Source organism: Abrus precatorius, unplaced genomic scaffold (genome assembly GCF_003935025.1).
Source record: "Abrus precatorius isolate BTA unplaced genomic scaffold, Abrus_2018 Scaffold5, whole genome shotgun sequence".
Lineage (NCBI taxonomy): Eukaryota > Viridiplantae > Streptophyta > Magnoliopsida > Fabales > Fabaceae > Abrus > Abrus precatorius.
In genome coordinates this window covers 23,433,436-23,451,133 of record NW_020874395.1, presented here as the reverse complement: position 1 = coordinate 23,451,133, position 17,698 = coordinate 23,433,436, and the positions used below count along the sequence as shown (strand labels likewise).

The window sequence follows — 17,698 nt, the reverse complement described above, 5'->3', positions numbered from 1 at the left end:
TGGTAAGCAAAAGGGGACCAAAACATACCAAATCTAGAACTTGGGTCTAAAAGCGCCAGAAAGTGCCAGAAGGGGAGAAGGTGGCGTGAAAGCCTTCCGTTGAGTCCTAGGAGTTATATTCAAGGAGTTTAAGTGGCCTGAGACGAGTTTTGCACGTCTTCCTTTGCCGATAAGCAAAAGGGGACCAAAAGAGACCAAAACTGGAACATGGGTCCAAAAGCGCCAGAAAGTGCCAGAAGGGGAGAAGCTGGTGTGAAAGCCTTCCTTTGAGTCCTGCGAGTTATATTTAAGGAGTTCAGTAGCCTGAGAGGAGTTTCGCACGTCTTCCTTTGCCGGTAAGCAAAAGGGGACGAAAAGAGACTACAACTGGAACTTGGGTCTAAAGGTGCCAGAAAGTGCCTGAAAGGGAGAAGGTGGTGTAAAAGCCTTCCTTTGAGCCCTAGAACTAATATTCAAGGAGTTTCAGTGGCTTGAGACGAGTTTTGCACGACTTCCTTTGCCTGTAAGCAAAAGGGGCCCAAAAGAGACCAAAACTGGAACTTGGGTCCAAAAGCGCCAGAGAGTGCCAGAAGGGGAGAAGCTGGTGTGAAAGCCTTCCTTTGAGTCCTCGTACTAATATTCAAGGAGTTTCAATGGCATGAGACGAGTTTCGCACGTCTTCCTTTGCCAGTAAGCAAAAAGGGGGCCAAAACTGGAACTTGGGTCTAAAGGTGCCAGAAAGTACCAGAAGGGGAGAAGGTGGTGTCAAAGCCTTCCTTTGAGTCCTAGTACTGATATTCAAGGTGTTTCAGTGGCCTGAGAGGAGTTTCGCACGTCTTCCTTTGCCGGTAAATAAAAGGGGACGAAAAGAGACTAAAACTGGAACTTGGGTCTAAAGGTGCCAGAAAGTGCCAGAAAGGGAGAAGGTGGTGTGAAAGCCTTCCTTTGAGCCCTAGAACTAATATTCAAGGAGTTTCAGTAGCCTGAGACGAGTTTCGCACGTCTTCCTTTGCAGGTAAGCAAAAGGGGACGAAAAGAGACTAAATCTGGAACTTGGGTCTAAAGGAGCTAGAAAGTGCCAGAAGGGGAGAAGGTGGCGTGAAAGCCTTCCGTTGAGTCCTAGGAGTTATATTCAAGGAGTTTAAGTGGCCTGAGACGAGTTTTGCACGTCTTCCTTTGCCGATAAGCAAAAGGGGACCAAAAGAGACCAAAACTGGAACATGGGTCCAAAAGCGCCAGAAAGTGCCAGAAGGGGAGAAGCTGGTGTGAAAGCCTTCCTTTGAGTCCTGCGAGTTATATTTAAGGAGTTTAGTAGCCTGAGAGGAGTTTCGCACGTCTTCCTTTGCCGGTAAGCAAAAGGGGACGAAAAGAGACTACAACTGGAACTTGGGTCTAAAGGTGCCAGAAAGTGCCTGAAAGGGAGAAGGTGGTGTAAAAGCCTTTCTTTGAGCCCTAGAACTAATATTCAAGGAGTTTCAGTGGCTTGAGACGAGTTTCGCACGACTTCCTTTGCCTGTAAGCAAAAGGGGCCCAAAAGAGACCAAAACTGGAACTTGGGTCCAAAAGCGCCAGAGAGTGCCAGAAGGGGAGAAGCTGGTGTGAAAGCCTTCCTTTGAGTCCTCGTAGTAATATTCAAGGAGTTTCAATGGCATGAGACGAGTTTCGCACGTCTTCCTTTGCCAGTAAGCAAAAAGGGGGCCAAAACTGGAACTTGGGTCTAAAGGTGCCAGAAAGTACCAGAAGGGGAGAAGGTGGTGTCAAAGCCTTCCTTTGAGTCCTAGTACTGATATTCAAGGTGTTTCAGTGGCCTGAGAGGAGTTTCGCACGTCTTCCTTTGCCGGTAAATAAAAGGGGACGAAAAGAGACTAAAACTGGAACTTGGGTCTAAAGGTGCCAGAAAGTGCCAGAAGGGGAGAAGCTGGATTGAAAGCCTTCCTTTGAGTCCTAGGAGTGATATTCAAGGAGTTTCATTGGCTTGAGACGAGTTTCGCACGTCTTCCTTTGCTGGTAAGCAAAAGGGGACCAAAACATACCAAATCTAGAACTTGGGTCTAAAAGCGCCAGAAAGTGCCAGAAGGGGAGAAGGTGGTGTGAAAGCCTTCCTTTGAGTCCTAGGAATAATATTCAAGGAGTTTAAATGGCCTTAAACGAATTTCGCACGTCTTTCTTTGCCGGTAAGCAAAAAGGGGGCGAAAAGAGACCAAAACTGGAATTTAGGTTCAAAAGCGCCAGAAAGTGCCAAAAGAGGAGAAAGTGGTGTGAAAGCCTTCCGTTGAGTCCTAGGAGTTATATTCAAGGAGTTTAAGTGGCCTGAGACGAGTTTCGCACGACTTCCTTTGCCTGTAAGCAAAGGAGGACCAAAAGAGACCAAAACTGGAAATTGGGTCCAAAAGCGCCAGAAAGAGCCAGAAGGGGAGAAGGTGGTGTGAAAGCCTTCCTTTGAGTCCTAGGAGTGATATTCAAGGTGTTTCAGTGGCCTGAGACGAATTTTCCAGGTCTTCCTTTACCGGTAAGCAAAAGGGGACCAAAAGAGACCAAAACAAGAACTTGGGTCTAAAGGTGCCAGAAAGTGCCAGAAGGGGAGAAGGTGGTGTGAAAGCCTTCCTTTGAGTCCTGCGAGTTATATTTAAGGTGTTTCAGAGGCCTAAGACAAATTTTGCATGTCTTTCTTTGTAGGTAAGGAAAAGGGGACCAAAAGAGAACAAAACTGGAACATGGGTCCAAAAGCGCAAGAAAGTGCCAAAAGGGGAGAAGGTGGTGACAAAGCCTTCCTTTGAGTCCTAACAGTGATATTCCAGGAGTTTCAGCGGCTTGAGACGAGTTTCGCACGACTTCCTTTGCCGGTAAGCAAAAGGGGACCAAAAGAGACCAAAACTGGAACTTGGGTCCAGAATTGCCAGAAGAGGAGAAGGTGGTGAGAAAGCCTTTCTTTGAGTCCTTGGAGTGATATTCAAGGAGTTTCAGTGGCTTGAGATAAATTTCGCACGTCTTTCTTTGCGGGAAAGCAAAAGGGGACGAAAAGAGACCAAAACTGGAACTTGGGTCTAAAGGTGCCAGAAAGTGCCAGAAGGGGAGAAGCTGGTAAGAAAACCTTCCTTTGAGTCCTAATACTGATATTCAAGGTGTTTCAGTGGCCTAAGACGAGTTTCCCACGTCTTCCATTGCCGGTCAGCACAAGGGGACCAAAAAAGACCAAAACTGGAACTTGCGTCCAAAAGCGCCAGAAAGTGCCAGAAAGGGAGAAGGTGGTGTGAAAGCCTTCCTTTGAGTCCTAGGAATGATATTCAAGGAGTTTAAGTGGCCTTAAACGAGTTTCGCACGTCTTCCTTTGCCGGTAAGCAAAAGGGGACCAAAAGAGAACAAAACTGGAACTTGGGTCCAAAAGCGCCAGAAAGTTCCAAAAGGGGAGAAGGCGGTGAGAAAGCCTTCCTTTGAGTCCTAGGAGTGATATTCAAGGAGTTTCAGTGGCCTGAGACGAATTTCGCACGTCTTTCTTTGCCGGTAAGCAAAAGGGGACCAAAAGAGACCAAAACTGGAACTTGGGTATAAAAGTGCCAGAAAGTGCTAGAAGGGGAGAAGGTGGTGAGAAAGCCTTTCTTTGAGTCCTTAAAGTGATATTCAAGAAGTTTCAGTGGCTTGAGACGAAGTTCGCACGTTTTTCTTTGCCGGAAAGTAAAAGGGGACCAAAAGAGACCAAAACTGGAACTTGGGTCTAAAGGTGCAAGAAGGGGAGAAGCTGGTAAGAAAACCTTCCTTTGAGTCCTAATACTGATATTCAAGGAGTTTCAGTGGCCTAAGACGAGTTTCGCACGTCTTCCATTGCCGGAAGCTGGTGTGAAAGCCTTCCTTTGAGTCCTAGGAATAATATTCAATGAGCTTAAGTGGCCTTAAACGAGTTTTGCACGTCTTTCTTTGCCGGTAAGCAAAAAAGGGGCCAAAAGAGACCAAAACTGGAATTTAGGTTCAAAGGCGCCAGAAAGTGCCAGAAGGGGAGAAGGTGGTGTGAAAGCCTTCCTTTGAGTCCTAGGAGTTATATTCAAGGAGTTTCAGTGGCCTGAGATGAATTTTCCATGTCTTCCTTGGCCGGTAAGGAAAAGGCGACCAAAAGAGACCAAAACTGGAACTTGGGTCCAAAAGCGCCAGAAAGTGCCAAAAGGGGAGAAGGTGGTGAGAAAGCCTACCTTTGAGTCCTAGGAGTGATATTAAATGTGTTTCAGTGGCCTGAGACGAATTTCGAATGTCTTCCTTTGCCGGTAAGCAAAAGGGGACCAAAAGAAACCAAAACTGGAACTTGGGTCTAAAGGTGCCAGAAGGGGAGAAGGTGGTGGGAAAGCTTTCCTTTGAGTCCTAGGAGTGATATTCAAGGTGTTTCAGTGGCCTGAGATGACTTCCTTATGACTTCCTTTGCCAGTAGGCAAATGGGGACCAAAAGAAACCAAAACTGGAACTTGGGTCCAAAATCGCCAGAAAGTGCCAGAAGATGAGAAGCTGGTGTGAAAGCCTTCCTTTGAGCCCTAGTACTGATATTGAAGGAGTTTAGTAGCTTGAGAGGAGTTTCGCACGTCTTCCTTTGCCGGTAAATAAAAAGGGGACGAAAAGAGACTAAAACTGGAACTTGGGTCTAAAGGTGGTGTGAAAGCCTTCCTTTGAGTCCTAGGACTGATTTTCAAGGTGTTTCAGTGGCCTGAGACGAATTTTCCATGTCTTCCTTTGCCGGTAAGCACAAGGGGACCAAAAAAGACCAAAACTGGAACTTGCGTCCAAAAGCGCCAGAAAGTGCCAGAAAGGGAGAAGGTGGTGTGAAAGCCTTCCTTTGAATCCTAGGAATAATATTCAAGGAGTTTAAGTGGCCTTAAACGAGTTTCGCACGTCTTCCTTTGCCGGTAAGCAAAAGGGGACCAAAAGAGAACAAAACTGGAACATGGGTCCAAAAGCGCCAGAAAGTGCCAGAAGGGGAGAAGGTGGTGAGAAAGCCTTCCTTTGAGTCCTTGGAGTGATATTCAACGAGTTTCAGTGGCTTGCAAGAAATTTCACACGTCCTTCTTTGCCAGTAAGGAAAGGGGGAGCAAAAGAGACCAAAACTGGAACTTAGGTCCAAAAGCGCCAGAAAGTGTCAGAACGGGAGAAGCTGGTGTGAAAGCCTTCCTTTGAGTCCTTGTACTGATACTCAAGGAGTTTCAGTGGCCTGAGACTAGTTTCGCACGTCTTCCTTTGCCGTTAAGAATAAGGGGACCAAAAGAGACGAAAACTGGATCTTGGGTCTAAATGTGCCGGAAAGTGCCAGAAGGGGAGAAGCTGGTGTGAAAGCCTTCCTTTGAGTCCTACGAGTGATATTCAAGGAGTTTCAGTGACCTGAGACGAGTTTCGCACGTCTTCCTTTGCCTGTAAGCAAAAAAAGACCAAAAGAGACCAAAACTGGAACTTGGGTCCAAAAGCGCCAGAAAGTGCCAAAAGGGGAGATGTTGTTCGCAATCTAACACTAGCAAGTGCACTAGGACTGCAGCAAGTGATGAGTAAATTTAAGATCAGAATATCGTCTCCACAGGGAATTTAGGTTTCAAGTACCACTTCATAGAATTATAACCATTTGGGCCATACGAATTTTTGAAGGAGATTTGTAACATATAACAGCAATAAACCAAAGCAATTAAAGCAAAGAAATTGCAGAGAAACAGAGTATAAGATTTGTGATGAAATGAAATAGCAATGAAGGATAGTTAGGAATTTACTTCACAAGAATATCAATATCAATCCAATTAAATCCTCTGAACATTCAAGCAATTGAATAATTGGCAATCAGTTTCACATATATCTAGCCAAAGGTTAATTCCTTAACTCATTGACCCTAACAATCCACTAAACCTCCCTAATCCCTTAGGTGAGATTCAATTTCAGGTTGCATTAAGAATTAGAACTATAAGATTGCAGAATTAGGTCTCCTTATCCCTAAGAAATCCCTAAACTCTGGTTGCCAATTCAGATCGAAGCAAACAATCCAATTCCCATTGGTAAAGATTCCTCTTGATTAATCAAATGAATTTTCATTCAGAGATTGCATGAAAAGCAGAATTAACAACTCAATTAATCCAAGAACTTAAAGTTCAGAAGATAAAGTCGAATCAATACATCAATTCGAGTTCCATAAACCCCTAACTATGGGAAATTAAGCACACATTGCAACAAAAACAGAGAAAGAAGAAGAAGAAGATGAAGAAGAATGCAGAGCAGCCATGGCCACGAGCTCCAATCCGATCCCTCTTCTTGGAGCTTCAAGCTTCGACCCCAATCTTCTCTCCACTCTCTCTCAACGAGACTCTAACTAACAAAACAGAAAATGAGCAAAAAGATCCCAGTTTCGCGCTTCAATCAGGTATTTATAGAAACCCAGTTCTGCGCGTTGTCACTTTTCTTCACAAGAGTAACCACGCAGAAGCTTTATGTAGTGCGCGTGTTCACTTTCAAGAGCAAGAGTAACCACGCGCAACTTGCAGGGTTGAAGGCTTCTCTGGAACATTCACTTTTATTCAGAATAGTGGCAACGCAGGAGGTCAAGGGCTGCGCGTGATCACTTTCGTGAGTAATAGTAACCATGCGCAAGTTGTCCTGATACAAGTGCCTCTGGAACGCTCACTTTCGCTGGCGAGAGTGACAACGCGCAGCTCCTCAGGAATAGAGTCTTCTCTGGAACGTTCACTTTCGCCAGCGAAAGTGATAACGCACACTGGCAACGCTCACTTTCACTAACAATAGTGATCACGCCCAGGCTGCAACCCATAATTCTTGTATTTTGGAGTCCAGCATTGCCATTCTTCCTCTTCCTTCCCATTGATTCTCCATTTCCATGACTTTTGCTCAGCTTATTCCTTCAAAACAAGATAAATTCCTTAAGAACGAAGTATAAATTCTACAAATGCGAAAATAACTACAAATTGAATTAAAACTTTCAATCATTCTCTTTTTCTGAGTTTTTCTGCTTTCTTCATATATTTTTCTTATTAAATGAGCTAGAATTATGCTAAAATATCAGTAAAAATATGGATTCATCACCACCCCAAACTTGAATTTTTGCTTGTCCTCAAGCAAATCAAACTAAACCAAGGGTAAGTTCCTCCATTTTCAAATTCAGTTCATAAACTACTTATTTCAAATTTTTCTAATTTCTAATTTTGTGTTTTCTGCAAAATTTTCAATCAAGTTGTTCATCCAAATACTCATCATGATATTTCTACTGCATAATCATCATTGAGTAAGAATTGCTACCTAAGTTCATATATTTCATCAAAATTCATGTGAGTACAATTAATCAACATGATCACAGCTCACTTGGAAGTGTTTCTCTCATCACTCAACAGTGTTTAGGTGCTGTTTTCACTCTAAATCATCAATTTCACTGCACTCTACCATATGCTTGCCCAATTTCTCCATCTCCTCTGCTTAGTACAATTAATCACACATCTAGAGGACTTTTTCAGGTTATAACAAGGCTAAGGTTAAGGTAGGTATCAAAGAAATTGGAAAACAATACATGCAATTTCAAAAAAATCAGAGGCATTTTGAGTGATTTGTTTTAAAACTAGCCTGAATCTGCATTATTCCTCCTTAATTCTCTCACTTATGCAGCAAACAGAGTTTTTCTTGCAGCAAAGTTTTCATCTCTTTTCTTGCTTTCAGTCACTATCTTCTTCTTTGATATTCTTTTTCTTTTTCTGCAGCACTTTGCTGCACTTCTTTTCTTTTGAACTCACATTTTTGTTCTTTTCACAGCTTTGCTTCATAAATTTTTTCATTTTGCTGCAGCACTTTTGTTCTTTCTTTCTGGTTTGTTGAACTCCAACTTAGATAGCATGCTATTTCCCACCCCAAACTTAGAACATTGCTTATCCTCAAGCAATTAAAATCTGGATGCCACCCAAAACTTAGTTTTAAAACTCATTCTTGATTAAACTCATTATGCCTTTGATCTTTTGAATGGTAAAAATTGGTTTTTCAGGCAAGGCTTTATAATGAGGTAATTTCAAGAAAAGGGATATTAACCTCAAAAGGGTGAACTAAGACATTCAATCATAAAGGAAGGCCTTTAGGCTGACTAGGTATAATCAAACATGGCCTCTATCATGTGGGTGAAAACTGTAGCATGCATATTCAATTAAGAACAAGGGCAAGTTCTAGAGAATACAGCCAAATATGATTAATCACACAAGAAAAGAATTAGACAGCTCAAATCTCACTAGGTATTATAAGTGATCATGTGGATTAATGAAAACACAATGCACTTTTCAGAAATTTATGCACCTAGTGGTGACTGCCTCATTTTTGAAAATACAAGTGTGATCTCATTTTGAGAATGGGAAAAACAACTTAAAAAGAAATTCACACAGAATTCACAAAATTGTCAAACATTTTTATTTGACTGACAGCCAGCAATTTATTATCTAATCTAGTATTTTAGTGTTTTTCAGGAATAATTCAGTGTAATGTGAGGCTAACTCATGAATAAGAGGTAAAGAATGAAACCCCCCTTTCATGGCAGCTTGTGCAACTGTCAGCTTCCAAGGTGTGTGAGTGTTGTGTGGTTGTGACATTTTCTGCACAAAACACCAAAAATTCCATCAATTATCAAGTGAAAAGGGATTGAATTCTGCAGAATTAATGTGTGTTCAAAACTTTTGTTCAGAATTAGCATGAAACCAAAATATACCAAGTGTGCAAATTACAAATCCAAATTCTAAAATGAAACCAAAAAGTTTGAAACTTAATTACAAGACCATCAAGAGAAAATTCGAATTAACAGAAAAGAAAACAAAAATCCTAAACTAGTCATCTTGAGCATCCTCCTCATCAGAAATTTCATCTTCATCTTCTTCCTCATCCTCCTCATCTTCTTCTTCCTCCACCACTTCTTCAGTTGGCTGTGGAAAATGAGTCTTGTATATTGGCAAGTCTTTAAAAACTGATGAGCGTAGACATTGAGCATTCTCAGCCAAGTCTGGTGTGTGATAAAGTTCATCTTTGGTCATTCCCATCTTCTGACCAAGATTCATCAATACACATTCCACTAGCATGGTTCCTGCCTTCAAACTGTTGTGGAGCTCAGTTTGTCGTTCAGCCAATTGATTTTGCCTTTCAACCAAAAGATGTAGGATGTCCTTCATCTTCATTGGTTTCTCCTTTCTGAACTGAGTAGGGATAGGTGCAGCTGAAGTGCAGGAGGTGGTGGCATAGATTTCCTTTACCATTGAGACAGAGATAGGGGGAGTAGATATGATTTTCTCTTGGTAGTCTCCAACTTCAACCCCTGCATCCTCACAAAGTAAAGTGATTAATGAGGGAAAGGCTAGTGAATCTCTTTTTGTTTTCAGAATATTTAAGATACATTCACTAATTACTTCCCCTGCATCAATGTACATATCATTAACAATAGCAAACAATAATTCAGCCCTCTTTACTGCCAGGGTTGAACTATGCTTGACTGGCATGAAAGAATTCAATAGAAAGGTACTCCAGACTTTAGCAAATGGTAGTAGGTTCTTGGTGGTGATGCACTTGGGTTTCTGGGCGAGGTTCAGCTGCCAAGTTGTGCCTGGCCTTCCAATTCTGTGCAGGATTTCAATATAATCCTTGTCTTGACTATTCTTAAAGTCAGTGAAGTCCATCTGCCCAGGTTGTCTTTCAGTGTAAATTTCCAACACCCGATTGATGTTGGCAGCAGTGAAATCCACCCTCATACCCTTGACCATTGTGTGAAATTTGGGAATTTGGTCTCCCTTGAACCGCATTGCATTTGCATAAAACTCCTGTGTAATTTCTCTCCAACCTTTGTCAGCCAAAGAGCAGAAGTTGTCCCATCCCCTTTTCTGAATTTCTTCTAAGTACTCAGGGTAGTTACCTTCAGCAATTTCAAAGGCTCTATCTGGGACAATCTTCCTCCTCAGAATATATGCCTTGAAATAATTTTCGTGAGCTATACTCCTGAACCTTGGATCATGATCAGTATAGGTAGAGGTAGAAGGAGCATTTCTTCTGGTTGGCTGAGGTGGTGATGAGGTTGCAGGTGTGGTTACACTTGGCTGAGGAGGGTCAGCAATTTCAATGGGCGAGGAAGGTGAGACACCATCAGTTCTTGCTCTTTTAGTGGTTGAATAATTCCTGGCTGTTCCAGCTTGCAGATTCCTGATAGATCTCTTTCTTGGAGTGTTGCTGGCAGATCCAGCTTTGGTCTTCTTAGAAGGTCCAACTGGTGTATTCAAAGAAGTTCTGACCATTTTGAAGTGACTGCAAAAACAAGCAAGTAATTTGACAGTTTAAAATTCAAGACACAGAATTGTGACAATATACATCTCTTTACTAGATAATTTCAATCAATCCATGTGCAGAATTCCAACTTGTAGTATGTATCTATTTACAATTAGTTGCTGTCATGAGAATGTAATCATATCAATACACAAGCACTATTGCAAATTACTAAGCAATCACAGTCAAAATTGGTTAAACCTTTAAATTTGTAGTTTAGAGTGCACACTCTCAAAGCACATCAGGTTAACACATAGATGCTATTATAGGTCATCAACATATATTTTTTTTTACATGCTCTCTTAACTTTTCAGATACACCAGAACTTAGGTACAAAATTAATCAAACCATATTCAGGGGATTTTTAACTGGCCTTCATAATTTGTAAACTCAAAGTTCACAATTTCACCAAGAATGAAGAAAAAGAATCACAATTTTCAACCAAATTTCAACTACTAATGGTTCCTAAAAGAAATTTTCTTCTGTCAGTAAAATTCATCCAGAATATTGCCTATTGTTTCTTTGAATCACATACAATTAGGACAGTGCACTCATTCATTATCATCAAAGACTAAAGATCAGTTTAATGCAGAACTATCAGTATGGTATCTGTACAATCATGCAGTGCAATATACAACAGTAACTTATTCCATACAACTCAGTTCAGACATCAACATTCAAATATTGCATGCAAGGAGTATTTTTGCTGATGGCAACTGGAATATTTCTATTTCTTTCAAAGTCATTTTCAGATTTTTTCGCATAATGCAGATGTGCATATGTTAACAGAGGAGATTGAATGACTTTGAAACCCTATTCACAGTATTTAAAGTTACTTATATCAATTACGCTCAAGATATTTCCCCATTTGCCATTTTTGACATTTTTCCAGAGTTGCAGCAAAGAAAAACCCTAAATACAATTTCAGAGAATGCAGAGAGCGTACCTGGAGCTTCAAAAATGTGAAGGATAATGAAAAAGAGGGAGAAATTGCTTGCTGGTTGCTTCACGAAAGATTGAAAGTCAGAGAAATTCAGAGGGAAATGGGATTTAGGTTTAAATGGATGTGAGCGTGGTTCCTTTATATGGAATTTGGGGTCACGCGTGTGCACGTGCCCACTTTTTAAGTGAGAAGTGAACGTTCCCTTGTGAATAAAATTCTGCGTTGTCACTCTTGTCGAACAGAGTGAGTGTTCCAGAGAACTTGAAAATTTTGAATGCAATGCGCGTTATCACTATTGCTGGGCAAAGTGATAACGCGCAAGCTTATTGCTTGAGCGTAGTTACTTTTATCAGTAAAAGGAGTAACGCGCTATGAAATATTCTATACTTACCTGCGCGTTATCACTCTTGACAAGGAAAGGAAGTGATCCAGAGAGTGTGTTTTTCTCATCTGCCTCTGCGTTATCACTCTCATCAGCGAGAGTGATTGTTCCAGAGGGGAAATCTCAGAATTCCATCTCTGCTTGATTGCTTTCCTGCAAAAGAGTGATTCCTTTCATCAATCCAAGTTCTCCAAACTTTAATTGGCTCACTTAACAAATCATAATCATTCCAATACACACTCACCATATAAAATACCTATTTCCCTCATCATGTTCACCTTTAATTACATATGCAACATTCATCCAAGGCTGAATTCTGTAGAATTTCTGCTTAACATATTCACAATGCAATTCTGACTTTTCCATAACACATTATAGCATGAAGTCCAATTATATTTATCAGATTCACTACAAATGACAGATTTAACATGCTTCAAAATTTACCTTTTGTATCAAATTTACAGAATATGATGAGTATGATGCAGAACTTTGTATTTTTTCAGAGAATTTGCAGAATTTGATAACTATTATTCAGACTGTACAAGAACTTTAAGCATTCTAATTAATTCCAATCTGCATTCTTGTTTCAGCCACCAGATTTATTCCAAACATCAAATTCAGCAAGGTAACCAAGATGAAAAGTGCAGACTTTTGATTTCTTATGAACCCTGTTAATTCAAAATTAATGCAGAAAAGTTAATTTGGGTTAGAAATGTGAGTTGCCTCTCACAAAGCGCTTCTTTAATGTCACTAGCTTGACATTAGTTGTTCCTCACTCAAGAGGAACCAATTTCAAGCGTACTTGGACTTTCTCAATCTGACCTCCATGATAGATTTTTAGTCTTTGTCCATTCACCTTGAACTCTCTCCCATCCTTTGGATCTGCTATTAGTACAGCACCATATGGAAATACTTCTTTCACCACAAAAGGTCCAGACCACTTAGATTTTAATTTCCCTGAAAACAATCTCAATCTTGAATTAAAAAGCAAAACAGACTGCCCAGGTTTTATATCTCTTTTTAGAATAAACTTGTCATGCAGCTTTTTGGTCCTTTCCTTATATATTTTGGCATTTTCATATGCATTGAGTCTAAACTCGTCTAATTCATGCAGCTGTAACAATCTTTTATTTCCTGCACTCACTTGATCAAAATTCAACCATTTCACAGCCCAAAAAGCTTTATGTTCTAGTTCCACTAGTAAATGGCAGGCTTTTCCATATACTAATTGATAAGGAGACATGCCAATTGGTGTCTTGAAAGCTGTCCTATATGCCCACAAAGCATCATCCACTTTCTTAGACCAGTCCTTCCTTGAACTACTAACTATTTTCTCCAAAATCTGTTTTATTTCTCTGTTGGAGACCTCCACTTGACCACTTGTTTGAGGGTGATAGGGTGTAGCTATTCTATGCTTTACTCCATACTTCTCTAGGACTGATTCTAGATATTTGTTGCAGAAATGGCTTCCTCCATCACTTATCAGAATTCTGGGCACTCCAAAATTTGAAAAAATGTTCTTTTTGATAAATGCAATAACAGTCTTAGCATCATTGGTTCTGGTAGGAATTGCTTCCACCCATTTGGACACATAGTCCACTGCTACAAGCATGTACTCATTCGAGAATGAGGTAGGGAAAGGACCCATGAAGTCTATTCCCCACATGTCAAACAATTCTACTTCAAGTATATTTTGTAATGGCATCTCATGTTTTCTAGATATATTCCCCATTCTTTGGCATCTATCACACCTTTCCACATAGTTCTTAGCATCTTTGAACAAAGTTGGCCAGAAAAGACCAGATTGCAAAAATTTTGCTGCTGTTCTTGAACTTCCATGATGTCCTCCATATTATGAACTGTGGCAATGCCACAAAACATCTTGCTGCTCTTCCTCTGGTATACACCTTCTCAGCAATCCATCTATTCCAATTTTGAATAGTAGTGGATCTTCCCAAACATAATATTTGCTATCATGGAAGAATTTTTTTCTCTGCTGCCAATTCATCCAATTTGGAACATGGTGTGTAGCTTTAAAGTTGGCTATATCAGCAAACCAGGGCTGTGATTCGATCTTGAATAGGCTTTCATCTGGAAATTCTTCTTTAATTTGTTCCACTCCAAATGGTATGACTTCAAGTGGTAATCTTGACAAGTGGTCAGCAACACTGTTTTCTTTCCCTTTTTTGTCTTTGATCTCTAGCTCAAATTCTTGGAGGAGTAGAATCCATCTTAATAATCTGGGCTTTGCATCCTGTTTTGTCAAAAGATATTTAAGAGCAGCATGATCAGTGTATACAATCACTTTTGAACCCATTAAATATGATCTGAACTTATCAAAAGCATGTACAACAGCTAAAAGTTCTTTTTCTGTTGTTGTGTAATTCACTTGTGCAGGAGTTAACACTTTGCTTGAATAATAGATAGCATGTAATTTCCTATCTTTCCTCTGTCCTAAAACAGCACCCACTGCACTATCACTTGCATCACACATGAGTTCAAAAGGTAATTTCCAATTTGGTTTTGCAAGAATAGGTGCAGAAATCAGTTTCTCTTTTAAAACAGAAAATGCATGCAAACAATTATCATCAAATATGAAATCTGCATCTTTTACAAGTAAATTACTCAAGGGTTTAGCAATCTTGGAAAAATATTTTATGAATCTTCTATAAAAACCAGCATGTCCTAGAAAACTTCTAACTCCCTTAACATTGACAGGTGGAGGCAATTTACTAATGACTTCTATTTTAGCTTGGTCCACCTCCATTCCTTTCTCTGAAATTTTATGACCAAGGACAATGCCTTCTTGTACCATGAAATGACACTTCTCCCAATTTAACACAAGGTTAGTATCTTGACATCTCTGCAAAACAGTGGATAGATTAGCTAAACAATCATCAAAAGAATCACCAAAAACAGAGAAATCGTCCATGAACACTTCTATGATGTTTTCTACCATATCAGAAAAAATAGAAAGCATGCATCTTTGGAAAGTGGCAGGGGCATTACACAAACCAAATGGCATTCTCCTATATGCAAAGACTCTAAATGGACATGTAAATGCAGTTTTCTCTTGATCTAAAGGATCTACAGCTATTTGATTATATCCTGAATACCCATCAAGAAAACAATAAAATGAATGTCCAGCAAGTCTTTCTAACATTTGATCTGCAAAATGGTAGTGGGAAATGGTCTTTTCTGGTTGCATCATTTAATTTTCTATAGTCTATGCACATTCTCCATCCAGTCACAGTCCTAGTAGGGATAAGTTCATTCTTTTCATTAGGTACCACTGTCATACCACTTTCTTTGGAACAACTTGGACTGGACTTACCCAATTGCTGTCAGAAATTGGGTATATTATTCCTGCATCTAACAGCTTTATGACCTCTTTTTTAACTACCTCTTTCATGGCTGGGTTTAACCTCCTTTGTGGCTGCACAACAGGTTTAACATTCTCTTCAAATAAAATTCTGTGCTTACAAAATGAGGGATTTATACCTTTCAGATCTGCAATACTCCAGCCAATTGCAGATTTGTGTTCTCTCAAAATTCTGAGCAATTTTTCCTCTTGTTCTTCCTTAAGTTCATTGTTGATGATGACTGGATTTTCATGATTCTCATCCAGAAATGCATACCGCAAGTGTGAAGGGAGTTGTTTCAGTTCTAGCCTTTGCTTTTCTTCTTCTTTAGCATCCTTTTCAGCTCTTCTTTCACTAATTTTCTGCAGGTTTTTGAATTGGCAGAGCTTCTAGTTGCTGCTGCATTCCATGATATCTTCTTCATTCAGAGTTTCAATTTGTCATTCCCTGCAGATATTATCTCTTCTAACACAGCAATTTCATCAAATTCTTTCATATAATGTTGTGTAATGAAAGTATCCTGTATATCTATCTTCATACATGTATTATCTTCAACTGGATATTTTAAAGCTTCAAACACATTAAATATTACCTTCTCATCTTGAACTCGAAGCATAAGTTCACCTTTTTGCACATCTATTAAAGCTCTTCCAGTTGCAAGAAATGGCCTCCCTAGGATCAAAGGAATGTTAGAATCCACTTCCATGTCCAGAATCACAAAATCTGCAGGAAAAATGAACTTGTCAACTTTAACTAATAAATCTTCAACAACTCCATATGGATAAGTGTATGATCTATCAGTAGCTGCAGTGTAATGTTGGTAGGCTTCACTTCCTCTATGCCAAGTTTCTGTAGAACAGCTAATGGCATCAGATTTATGCTTGCTCCCAAGTCACACAATGCTCTTCCCACAGTGCAGTTTCCTATTTCACAAGGAATGCTAAATGATCCAGGATCTTTCAACTTTTGAGGAAGCTTTCTCTTGAGAATGGCACTGCACTCCTCTGTCAAAGGTACTGTTTTGTCATGCTCTAGCTTCCTTTTTCTGGAAAGTAGTTCTTTCATGAACTTTGCATATGAAGGCATTTGCTCCAAAGCTTCTGCAAAAGGAATGTTAATTTGTAATTTCTTAAAGACATTCATAAACCTTTCAAATTGTTCCTCTTGTTTAGGATTTTGGACTCTTTGAGGATAAGGCAGCCTCTTGTATTTTTCTGGGTCTATTGGCTTACAAGCTTCTTCAAAGAGTTGCTTTTTGGTTTTCCTTTCAGAATTCATGGGAACTTTTTCTTTTTCTTCTGAATGGTCTTTCTTCAATAGCTTAAAATTTCCTTGTTGCAGATCTTGTTCAATGTTTCTTTCTCTGCATCATTCCTTTCTTTTCTGCTGTTTAGGGCTTGCAACTACAGCTCCACTCCTTGTAGTTATGGCTTACATTGCTCTTTAGGATTGATTACTGTGTTGCTTGGAAATCTTCCTTCATCCCTGCTTGATATTTGTTCAGCTATTTGTCCGATCTGTGTTTCTAGTTTCTTCATGGAGCTTCTTGGTTTTTGAAGCTTGTTTGAGTCACCTTCATGAATTGCAGCATAGTCTTTCCATCTCAGTCAACCTTTCATTCATAGGTCTGGAAAATTTTTAATTTCCTTGAGGTTGAGTGGATGAATTCCTCTGAAAATAAGGCTGTTGTGTTGCTGAACCTGCATTAGAAAAAGGCAAATTTGAATTAGAATTCTTTGCAGCAGAATATTGATTTATTCCAATTAGAATACTGCTGAGTTCTATTATTCGAAAATTGAAATCCAGGGGGATATGATGGTTGTTGTCTCTGAAAATTATTCATATAATTCACTTGCTCTTGTGGTTCACTTATGGATGCCTCACATGCACCATTTGCATGGTTTCCTCCACAAAAAATCACAACTTAGCTGACTGGTAGGCATACTCCCTGTTTGCAGATTGTTGATTTGTTTTGTTAAGGCAGCTAATTGTTTGAAAACATTTGATTTTGTAGCTGATTTTGTGGCAAGAAAAGTTTTCCAGAACTTTAGTTCATGACCAGAGTTTCTTCCTTGATTCCTTGAGTTTGAATTTGATACATTGAAGATGCCATCATGTCAATAATCCTTTGAGCTTCTTCTAAGGACTTTGTATTTAATGAACCTCCAGCAGCAGCATCACCATTGTTCTTGTTACTGCATTCATCCCATTATAAAAAGTTTCCAATTGCATCCAATCTGGAATACAATGATGTGGACACCTTCTAGCATTCTTTGTATCTTTCCCAAGCTTCATACAATGATTCTCCTTCTTGCTGCACAAAGGATGTAATTTCTCCTCTCAGCTTAGCAGCTTTGGATGGAGGGAAGTACTTGGTTAAAAACTTATTCACAAGTTCTGTCCAGGTTGTGATGCTTCCTTGTGGTTGAGCTTGTAACCAGCATTTTGCTCTATCTCTCAAGGAAAAAGGAAATAGTCTCAGTCTGATGGCTTCTTCACTAACCCCATTTATTCTTATGGTGTCACATAGCTGTAAAAATTTGAAATATGTAAGTTAGGATCATCAGAATTTCCACCAGAAAACTGATCTTGTTGGACTAAGTGTAATAAAGCAGGTTTAATCTCAAAATGGTTGGCTTGAATAGTTGGCCTGATTATAGAAGAGTTAAAACCTTGCATGTTAGGAATTGCATAGTCCCCTAATGTTCTAATTCTATTTTGTTCTGCCATCTCTATTTCTGA

The 17,698-nt window shown here is 39.8% G+C and overlaps 1 non-coding gene across 1 annotated transcript; it reads left to right on the top strand.

The window, feature by feature from the left end:
• The first annotated feature begins 17,198 nt into the window (after nt 1–17,198).
• On the top strand, nt 17,199–17,303 carry LOC113868202. The gene has a single exon (XR_003505228.1). It is a non-coding gene; the product is annotated as a small nucleolar RNA R71 (small nucleolar RNA).
• Nucleotides 17,304–17,698: the final 395 nt, after the last annotated feature.